The sequence below is a fragment of the Pezoporus flaviventris genome, unplaced genomic scaffold (assembly GCF_033815535.1).
Source record: "Pezoporus flaviventris isolate CSIRO_AGI_PZ_B2104156 unplaced genomic scaffold, CSIRO_AGI_Pfla_v1 ptg000007l, whole genome shotgun sequence".
Taxonomy (NCBI): domain Eukaryota; kingdom Metazoa; phylum Chordata; class Aves; order Psittaciformes; family Psittacidae; genus Pezoporus; species Pezoporus flaviventris.
This window is the reverse complement of record NW_026892555.1, coordinates 85,849,634-85,861,067: the sequence shown is the minus strand read 5'-3', so window position 1 is coordinate 85,861,067 and position 11,434 is coordinate 85,849,634.

The window sequence follows — 11,434 nt, the reverse complement described above, 5'->3', positions numbered from 1 at the left end:
TTTGTCTTCCTTCCAACCACTTGGCACTTCTCAAAGGCAACTTTTACCCAAATCATGTGTAAAAGTTGTGCTTCAACCATGATACCATACTTCTGCTCCCAACTGTGTGTCTCATCTCAATGTTCTATGTCACTGTTATGAGTTCTAGAAAATGGCAGTTCCGACTTGATTCATGTAGGCCTGTCCCACTGTGCATGAAACTGAGGGAACTGCAGGGTAAACCTACATGCCCTTGGATGTGCTCATAACCTGACACATTTTGGGCTTTGCCAGCAAATTACGAGAGCTCTTCCACCTCCTCAAGAGGACTGTATGCTGGGGGGAGGGAAAATGATGATGGTTATCTAAAAAATATTAGACAGCATGAGGAACATGATGTTGCCCTGTACAGCGTTTGTGCAGAACCCCCTGGAGACACAAAGCATGCGACAGAAACAGCTATTTTCACACTTGTTCTCAGCAGAGTTTTAAATGTGGTTCTCATTTTCCATGTGCCCCAGCTCCTGTGTGTTTCACTATTTCACTAATTCACAACTATTTCATTGCTACATTTAGCTGCTGTCCAGTACTATTCTTCTGCCCTCACCCAAGGAACAGCTGCTTCTTTATACATATTTGAATGTGTGCTTTGCTCTAGTGAGTTATGCAACCTGCAATTTACCAAAACTGAGTAGCTTGTAAGTAGCAAGATGACTTCCGGTAGTTTCCATGTAACTTCTAGTGTAGTTAACAGGAGCAGGCATCTAATGAAGTGTGACCAGGTGCCTTTTTGCCCTTGAATGACTGCATAGCTCAGTCCTTCCTTGTAGAAGAGTCAATTCTGCTTTGTGTGAGCTGAGCACATCTGCAGTAAATTGGGAGTAAAACTCATTTGCAAGCAGCCTCACAAAAAAAAAAAAGGGATTTTCAGCCAGACTTGCACCCAGTTTCCATTTTAGTTGAGGCAATTATGAATATGCAGGTTTGTAACTCCATTATTCACTGAACTACAAGTAGAGAGATCAGAACCAAGACTTCCAAGCTACTTTAAGCGTAAAGTGTTTTTAAGTAGTTTGTTCTTTTGGTCATCTATTCACACAGGCACAGGCAAAGCACAGGTTTAGATCTGGGCAGGTGCATTTACAAGTAGACCCTTTGAAAGTCTGAGTTGTTACTCTTTCTGTGAAAGAAAGTGAGTAATTTGTCAGATGTAGGGGATGGGAGTTATGATTTCTTGAATCCCTTCCCTTCTTCCTCTCCTTTTCCCTTTTTTTTGTGTGATACATTTTTTTTTCAATAACTTGTGTATCCCAAAACTCTTGAGTCAGTAGAAGTGAGTGCCAGTGTGTGACTTGCCAACGATTTATTTCCTGTGTTTATTAGTAAAAAAGCTTATGTTTCAGGGTTGCTGACTAAATTGACGTGTTAACAAATACAGTTCTGCTGTTTGTGCATCTGTCCTGTTGGGTGGCTGTTTACCAAGCCTGCCATGACTTCTGTGGATGTTGTCATCTTCTGTGGCTGTGTGGCTCCTGTATAGCACTGGATGCTTTGGAAAAGTAACACTGATCCATGACAGTGCTGAACCTGACATTTGAAAAATAAAAAAGGGATATTTTAACTTTCGTTTCTATGCTAAAAAGTAGTGTTTGTTGGGGGGTCAGCATCCTATGCAGGTTACTGATTGCAAACAGTGTTTCGCTTCCTTCTCTCTATTCCTCACTTTTCAAGGCAAAGTGGGACTTTGATGAAAGACTGTAAGTAGGGGAAAACTCTGCCCTGTGTTTAGAGAAAGTGTGTTGAAGATGTCAGAATTACAGCTGTGTCTATGCATGCTCACTGCACATTTTCCCAAGGATTGCATTTTGGAAGGCTTTGCAAGTAAGTCTGCAGCATGTAACTTTCCCAGGGAAGCTACCTATGGAATCCCTGAAGGCCTCAACCGGAGAAGAAAAGAAGAGAAAACCATCACAAATCATCCCCCCACCAACTCCGAGTGCTATCTATGCAAGCTTTGGTCAAATCCTCACATATTAGACATGAGTCTCCTGTTCTTAGGTAACTTACTTGATGATGTGTGGTTTGCAGCGGGGTTCTTATCAGACCTGATAGGATCTCCATTCCCCTGGAAGGTAGGGTATGCCATGTAATGGCTTGTGTCCTCTGAGGAGAGCCCCATTTTTGCAGATGTCTGCAGCCTGGGCCCGTTAGCAAGATGCAGAAGGTGCCTCCTGCACAGGAGTGAACAGGTTGCGCCTTTACTGCCTGGTGCTACCATTTACTCCAGGAAAAAAACATATGTCTACTGAGAGTACTGAAAGCCATCGCATTTCTGGAAAACTTGGAGTCTATATCGTTTCTCAGCTGGGTAAGGCTTTATAACTCTAAAAGTCAATAACAGAACAAAACCCACCAGGATATATTATAGTGATGAACTGATTTACTGCCAGTGCTGGGCTTTACTGTCACTGGAAGGATCTGAAATACTCCTGCTTTTCCTTACCCATATTTTTCAAGGGACTGAGATGGGCCTTCTGACATGCTCAGAGTTGACCTTCGTTTCCCCAGGGTGGTCACCTTGCATCAAGTTGCACTGGAGGAAATGTTGGTCTTGTGAGATCTTGCATATTTCCAGCTGGTCTTTTCTCCCTTCAAATTATATATCCCTGATATGCACATAAATTTCCAAAATGGTGTAGAAAGGGTTACAAGAACACCTGTGATGCAGTAAGACAGGCTAGGAAGTTCAGTAGTCTTTGATGCAAAAGTCTTGTGGCTTTGATTTATCAAGAAGGCCATTTAGTCAGCCACCTTTGCCCGATCCATAAAATTCTGGACTGAGAATTGTTTGGAATTCTGTTCCCAAATCTGCAACTTGCTGTGTGACTAGGCAAATTGCTTCAGTTCTGGTTTGCTTCATTTTCCCAATAAACTGGGAAAGAAGTGTTAAGAGTTTCCTAGCTGCAGTTCTGCAAAGTCTCCGATGAAAAGCACTGTGTCAGTGTTGGTTGCGTATTGTTCAATGAAGTATCTGCCCTCCATATGAGGGGTGCCAAAATACCTTTGTAACAGGGAGATGTGATGGTTTCTTGCTTATTCTCAACACCTGAGTCCCACCTGCATAGGAAGTGCTGCCCGGGATGGTGGTTGGGTATTGATGGGAAGAGCGAAAAATCAAGGTCTGATTCCTCAGGTACTGGTTGCTGTGTTTCAACACGAATTAATGTGAAATGCAGATGTTGTCATTTTTATACAGAGAAAGATGGAGTGAAATGGAGGAGGTCCTGAGCAATTCTCGTTGTGACTGCCTTAGACAAATTCATCCCACAGGTGCATCTGTATAACATAAAATCTTGGGTAAAAATTAAATAGTGGGAATATGTAACATGCCTGTGACATCAAGAATGCTGGGGGAGACAAGTGGAGGAGGAATAGCATATGGAAAAAATTAAAGCATGGAATATCTAAAGGCAACACTGAAAGAGCTGGCAATACATGTGCTATGTTCCATGCACTCCAGGAAAAAGTCTTCAGGCAAAAAAAGAGAAAGGGAATCTCTGCTGTTTCCTTTACTTTGGATATATGGTTACAATAGAAAAAGTGATGTCCTGATTTCCTCCTAGGGTTGTGCTGGAAAGCAAGTACACATGGGGAATACATCTAATAAAAGCTGCTCTGTCAGATGAGAACTGGAGGAGGAACAAAATTAGTGCCTCCTTGCCCAAGCTGCTGCTGCTACTTTTGGACTGTTTCATGGAAGACATGAATTTGATTCATTTCCAAGACAGCTTGGAAACTCCAGGCAGCAGAGGAAGGGACTCCCAGTGGACTTTGCTGTTTTTTTCTGAATGCATTGCACTTGGGTGAAATGCAGTGTCACTTCTTGGGTCATCGCTGGGGGGAAGGTCCGTGTGTGAGGACTGACCCTCCGATTCAAGAGCACCTTGTAACACATTGAACTTCAAGCAGGGTTGGGGAACTTGCAGTGCCTGCTGTGGGCACCTCAGTTAAAAGGAAAACTCCCTTTAATTTCTAGCCAGAGTAGATGCAAACTGTATCTGAGAAGCCTCTGTCTTCCCACTAACAGCCAAGGTCTCCTTGACCTCTCCATGGCTGCCTCCAGCACTAAGCTGGGTAGTTAGCATTGTTTTAGTCCCTCCAGGCTTCCCTCTCTCCCTTCAAGACTGAAGGCAGTTGCTGAAGTCTGTGCTGCTCATTTGTTCAACAAAATTAAACACTTTTATTCACTTTCAATTTGAAGCATGTCTATTAAGGTGGTTAGAAACTAAATCTTTTACCTAGGTGTAAATAACTAATGTGAGGGCTGGGCTGCAGAAATAGCGGCAGTAGGGAAGTAGGGAGAGCATGGTTCAGTGAGTGCTCTGAGAGTAATTTGACAGCTCTGATGGGAAACAATAATGCGGAGGAAGAGACAGTAATCAGTGGATCAATCCACTTGTTTAAAAATACCTCCTTTTTTGTGGCTTTGGTTACAAGAATGCTTTGTGGGAAACAGAAGAAAGACATTAGTAGTTGTTTTAAACAGGCCATGTTCTAATTTTGCATTTCACAAAGTCCTGTGAACCTCTGAGCAAGAGAATTTCCACCCATGTATGTGTTGGGAGAAGAAGGAGGGCTGATGAGCAGTGGATATGTTAAGCAAGCAATTGCAGTTAAAGAAGCAGGAGCTTCTGTGCATGGTGCTCGATTGTGGTTAAGGAGTACATTTGTTTGAGAAGGGACAGGATGAGACACTAGAAACCCCATTTTAATAGAACCTACCAAGATGGCGCCTGAAGGAAATACTTGACTGAAATTGTGAGTAAAGGCATTTTCTCCTGGGAAGTGGTAACCAATACAGCTGTGCTTCCACCACCTAGAGCAAAGCCTGCACAGCGAAGAGGATTGCCTGCCTGTGCATGATCCCATAGGCTCTGTGCTTCACCACACCGCATGTCCTGGCTTCCCAGGGGGCTCGTCAGCCAGGGTGCCTCCAGGTCTGAGTGCACAGAGCCAGGCCAGAGCTAAGCTAATGACCCTATCCAGCTCAGGCTGAGCTGAGCACAGAGCTATGGCAGGGTTTACTGGTGTACCCCAGGGAACTGGGAGCCTATTGTAACATTGAACTGATTAGCTGATTGCTACTATTGAACATGTTCTGCTTGGGAGAGGATTAGCTTGAAAACCTGGAGGGGAAGCTTTAAACATCGAGTGCAATCCTAAGATAAGCCTTTAATGCATATTTTGACATTCAGAAGTCAATGATACTTCGGGGAGTTTTGCTTTTTAGCCACCCTTCAAAGGCAGGTGATCGATATTCTTGATTTGTTGCATGTTGTTGCAGTTCAGGAAGCAGGAGCTTCACATTTCAGGGATGATTTTTATCAGGCCCTGCAGATGCAAAGTCGTAGCAACCAGAAAAAGGAAGATCTCTGTTATGGTATACGCTCCCTTCCCCCTGTCAGTAATAATTAGATGTGGGAAGATGTTCATGACTATCACATTCTAGAGAGGGGTAACTTACGTATTTGAACACGACTACTGATAGAGTATAGCCTAATCTTAAGGTTTCAGAAGAACTTGCAGCAAGGTGGTGTGTTTAAAATCCTCCTGGCATCTGATTGCTTGAACAATAAATGTGACAGCTCTTTGACTTCTAGAGGCATCCGTTGTGATGGTCTTTGAAAGTATCACAGAAACCGTATGAAGAAGAAAAGCTCGCAGTCATTGTGTGACTTCGGGTTGTCATCAAACTTCTCTTTTTCCTGCAGTCTCCTAGAGCTTTGCACCAATGATTCTCAGTTTCTGCCACTGTTGGTGTGTTGGACAGTCATGATGCATGCTTATTAAGAGCCTGAAGGTGAACAGTCGTAACAGATAACCTGATCTCAATGGGGTTTGTAGTGGCCTGGCTCAGTGAACAGAAAAGCATCATGTTTTTAGAGGAAAGCTAAGCAAGGTTTTGATCTTGTTCTGTCGGTTTCCTATAATAAAGGGCAGGAGGGAACAGCTTTACAAGCAAATAGCAGTGCCTGTGGGAGATGGAAGGAAGATTAGGTGGGACTTTCAGGAACTGTGTAAGTTTCCTGAGAAAGATATAGTGTGGTAGAGCTAAGCTTTTGTTCTGGGTTTTCTGAGAGGGCAGAAAAGATGGCTGATACTGTGTGTAAACAGAGAGGTGAAAGAAGGACTCTTCTTTGAGAATTACATTGACTACTGTAACTTAATGCGCCAAAAAGAAAAGAATAATATGAAAAATGAAAACACAATGACTAACCAAGCTGACTGTTTCAGACCAGAGCGTATAGACAAACTGGCTCCTAGTGAACTGTACTTGGCACTACCATGGTTACAGCTGTTGTAATACTTGTAGTGAGGACCAGGAATATGAGGAAAGCATGAATGCATCAGTAGAGAAGTTTGGGCCCAACACTGTTTAATATCTTCATAAGTGATCTGGAAGATGGGATCAAGTATAGCCTGACCAAGTTTGCCAATGGTACCAAACTGAGCGGGAAGTGGACACTTTGGAAGGGAGAGTCATCCTGAATGATGACCTGGATAGGCTGTAAGAGTGAAATAACAAGAACTTTATGAAGTTCAACAAGGACAAGTGTAAGGTCTTACACCTGGGAAAACACAATCCAAGAATGCAGCACAGGCTGAGATCGATCTGGCTGGGGAGCAGCTCTGTGGATCTGGGTGTCCTGGTGGACAACAAACTAAATGTTTTAGAACAGTGGGCAGCTGTGGTGAAGAAAGCCAAGAGGATGCTGGGTTGCATCAACAAGGGCATCACCAGCAGAGATAAAGAAGTCATCATCCCACTCAGCTCTTCTCAGGTCACACCTGGAATACCGTCTTCAGATTTGGTTCCTGCTATGCAAAAAGATATGGACAGGCTTGAGAAGGTCCAGAGAAGGGTCACAAAGATGATCAAAGGACCGGGAAGCCATATGAGGAGAGGCTGAGAGAGCTGGGTTTGTAAGGCCTTGAGAAAAGAAAGGCTTAGGGGAGACCTTCCCACCACATTTCAGTAGTTAAGGAGAGGCTACGAAGAAGATGAAGACTCCATTTTTACAAGGAATTCTATGGGGAAAACAGGGGTAATGGGCACAAGTTTCTCCCAGGGAGATTCTGACTGAAACACAAGAGGAAAGTTTTCCTCAATGAGAACAATCAGCCACTGCAACGATCTCCCCATGGAAGTGGTGGATTCCCTAACACTGGACACTTTTAAGGTTCAGCTGTGCAGGGTGCTGGGATTTCTCTAGACTTTGCTTTTGCCAAGAAAGGTTGGACCAGATGATCCTTGGGGTCTCTTCCACCTGGAATTCTATGATGAGATTCAGGACTTGCAGACTTAGACTACATGAGACCATGCTGACATGTGATGTTCTCCTGACCAGTGGGAAGTTAGGCCCAGATTTCCATTCTTTGTACTGATGTTTTGTACTTTAAAGTCCTATCTATCTACACAGAGTGGTGAAAGGAAGCCATAAAATGTAGCTGGAAGATGACGTTGCAGGTGGACAACCTCTGCTCCCTTAAGCTCTGAGGAGGTTCATTAAAGTGTGTGCTGAGCTGAATAGGTTTTTCTTAGTACTGCAGGTATAATAGCTTTGCTTGTGGTGTTAGTGACACCTCATCCCATGGCACTGGAGGCACCTATACTTGTCATTCCTGTGCACTGTAGCTGCTTTATGCCTTCACAAACTGAAGACAGAGGTGACACTCTGCTGCCACTCTGCTGGTACCACTCTATCACTTTTCCATGCTGCAACACCCTGTTCTGCCCTACGGACCTTCCTTGAAAGGCCTCTGTGCTCTGGAAATGTGAGCTAGCATTTTAAAGCAGAAATTTATAGATTTTGAGCTCCCAAGAGGATCCTTTAAACTTCTGGCAAGCATCAAAATTATGGGAACTTGGTTCAAGGGGACCTTTGAGGGAAGAGGAAAGAACTGATCCCAAGCAGAGCTAGAGCAGCCCTTGTAACATGGGTTCCCAAATGAGCCTTGGGCAGCAGTAATGATGTTCTTGAGTTCCTTGTCCCTGTTGTTTATTTTATTCCCCTAATGAGGACAGCTTGTACTGCTGCTTCTCCAGCAACAGCATATGATCATCATTTGCCTTACAAAAAATTAAGCACCAGCCCTTGAAGCTCTCCCAGTCCTTAGTAGAGAGGACTTTATCTGACTGTCTGATGTGGAAATGCACACCTATACCAAACTGGAGTATCTAGACACTACTTTTTCTAATATATTGAGATACATTATACATTAAATGGATCTTGGTCTAGGTTTCAGGTTGGAGCTTAGGTGGATAGGGAACAACATCACTGAAGCTGTGTCCTGAGACTGCTGTTAGTAATATGCTGCCACCGGTGCTGTGGAGACTTGGAAGTAACCAGGCCAGTAAACTCCTGACCCAAGAGATGCTTCAGAAGCCTCGGTACGTGTGCCATTTTATGTGGGGCATTTACCATTTCTCAAGCAGCACTGTGCCAGCAGGGAATTTTGTCCGCATCCCTTTAAATGCTGCTGTCTGTCCTTTTCAAAAAGTCTTTTAAAAAGTCATTGCCTTGCAGCTGGGGAGGGAAACCTCATAATTCATGGCTGCTCAGGCAGTATAGCAGCAGGCAGCCCCTTGCATTGGCAGGGCCAGGATTGTCTGTCCCTGTGCAACAGGCAGCTCCTGGCCCAGACACTTTACCCCAGTGAAGCCAGTAGGAAACTCCTCCTGAGCTCCGTGACAGCAGGATCTGGCTTTCGGTGCTTTGAGTAGCAGTTTGTTAAGGCCACCAAGTGGCTTTTGCTCCTTCCCTCCTCCACCCGTCCTCTTCTCAAGGCAGCCATCTGCAGCACTGGCATGGAGCAAAGGCTAACGTAGTAGGAAAGAGATGGAACAGGATTTTGCCTTACATAAGATGAAGCCACATTGCTTCTCTGCTTCTCATACTGTTGCACCATCACAAATAAACTCTCCCAGCTGCAAGGATTAAACACCCGTGAAAGAAAAAGGGTTAAAGAAGCTTTAAAAAAGAATCTAGCAGCTTTGACAATATGCTCTTTATAGAAACCACTGGATACTTCTCAAGCATAAGAGCTGGCAAGCTCTGCAAGGGGATTTTGGAGGCCTTTTGAGTTTGGTAGGTCTGAATGTCCAGAGGTGGTAATAAGGAAGGATGAATTGCCCCATGATGGGCCTGAGGTGCTGCAAGAAAACCAGTGGCATGTCATCCATGCCATCTTGCTTGGACCAGTAACACACGGTGCCTTCCCACTCAGTCACAGCCAGAACTGCATTTGCTGTAAGCAATCACAACAGACAGTTTTGGGGGGGGGTGTTTTTGTTTTTAAAAGGTACTGTTTTTTTTGATGCTATCCCCTCGCCAAAAGGAAAACGACCCATGAATTATGTAACAAAACGAGCAGTGCAAAGTGGGTGATGGAACTTCTTGGTGTTTCCTAGCATGCAGTGCCTTCAGCAGAAGTGCGTGGCTAGGCTTGCATCACTGGCATTGTGAGAAACTTGATTTTGCTTCAGGAGAGAAGCATTCGCCCATGCTGTTAAGTCACCCTTCAGAGTACCCTTCCTGTTCATGCTAACCAAGGTAGCCATGCATGCAGAGATCTCTCTCTTTTTTCACCATTAGAAAAGAGCCGCCTGGTACAAAAGTTCATGAGATCGGGCATCCAGGCTGCGTTAGCTGTCAACAGTCACTGCAGCTGTTAACTCCTCAGGAGGCACCGAGGGACAGCATCAACTGCCAGGCGCAGTTCAGAGTGCTCAGGTGGAACAAAGCGAGATGGACAACATGTTTGAAGGGGGAGATTTTCCTACGTCACTAAAAGGAAAGTGGCACCCCAGCACCGCTGAGGATTTCCCACCCTACCTTTGCAAATCTCTTGTTGTGGCCAGCACACTTTGCTTATGCCCCGGCAAAGCCAGCAGTATAAAACCAAGCGCTGCCCATAGGAAGCCCTCTGCAGGCAGCACCTACACAGACTAACGCCTAACAGACTAACTTTTCTCCTACCACAGCTTCACTGGGTCCAAAATGCTATTCTCCTGACAGGACCGCTGACGGTTGCTACAATTACCATGGTCCTCCTTTATGCATTGATACCAAAAGCTGCTGTGATCTAGGGTGGAGAAAGGTAGGAGGAGATGTAATAACCAATTGTCACTATAATTTCTCATATTCGTTGTTCAGGGAGACATTTCCAAAGTGGACAGAATGTTGTGAAGTTTCCTCCTGACTTCTGGTAACATTTTAGCTCTTGTGTATTTCCCCTCACATTTAGTAGTTTTATTCTTTGTCACCCAGATTTTGTTTGCTCTTTCCAGACTCTCTATGCTTTCAGCATCTATGGAAATATGGCTGTATAAGCACTGTGCCATTGGGCTCTCCAAGGAAGGCGAAGCATCCCTAAACCTCCCTCCATCAGGCTTTATCAGCCGCGGGTGAGAAGCATGCCTCACAGCCAGCTGAGGAGCAATGCAGCCATCGCTCTCCCCCAGCAATAGCTTGCTCTTTGGAGAACACCTGCGCCTCTGGCTTCCACCTCTTCCCTGGCAGGTTGCATGCGGCTGGCTCCTGTGCGGAGCACGGTGCAAAGTGAGCACTGAAGAGCCCTGCTACAGTCTTCTTGTTCCACTGGGCCCTGTGCCTGGGGAGATCAAGCATCAGTGAGGAGGAGAAGCCAGGTTACACTGCCCCTTCTGCCCTGCACCATGGTACCAAAAGATGCTCTAGTCCAAAAGACACTGACATCCCAGGAGCAATAGGTTACTCTAAGCAATTTATTTACCCTTTGTAATGTCAAGCACTCTCCATGCTGCCACTATCTCTCATTTACAAGGCCTTGCCCTCCTGGCAAGGAGGACTGTAACACAGACATCCCAGTTGTCACAGGACTGAAGAAGGATGACTTCCCCCTGCAGGAGCTTGCACCAAAGACTAGCCTAGGGCAGCTGAGGATCCAGTGGTTCATCTGGCACTGTGTTGTAAAGTGATGTTTGATTGCAGCTGATGAAGGCCTTTCATGTTATTAAAACTTCCAGAAAGCATGTGCTGGTTTATGAATGTGCTAGACTGATCAGTGATAGCAGGTGAAATTCTGACTGTATGTACTTGCTATTCCCTGCTATCACCCTCCGCTGAAATCCTTGTTTACAAAGACTTGTTCCCTTTTAAATCGTTCTTCTGCACATCTAATAGGACTGACCCACTTCTTTTCAAAGTGAAATACTACTGTACATTCATTTAGGGCTCACATTCACTCTCTCTAGATTACAGCCAAACTTGCATTGTGTTGCTGTGAACGACGAGTCAGGTCTCTCCTCAACAGAAAAACAGAGTCAGGTTATTTGTGTTGCTGCCTGAGGAAAAGCAATTAATAAGTGGATTTTTTTTCTTTAACTAGTTTAGATTATAGCTTCTCTTGCTCA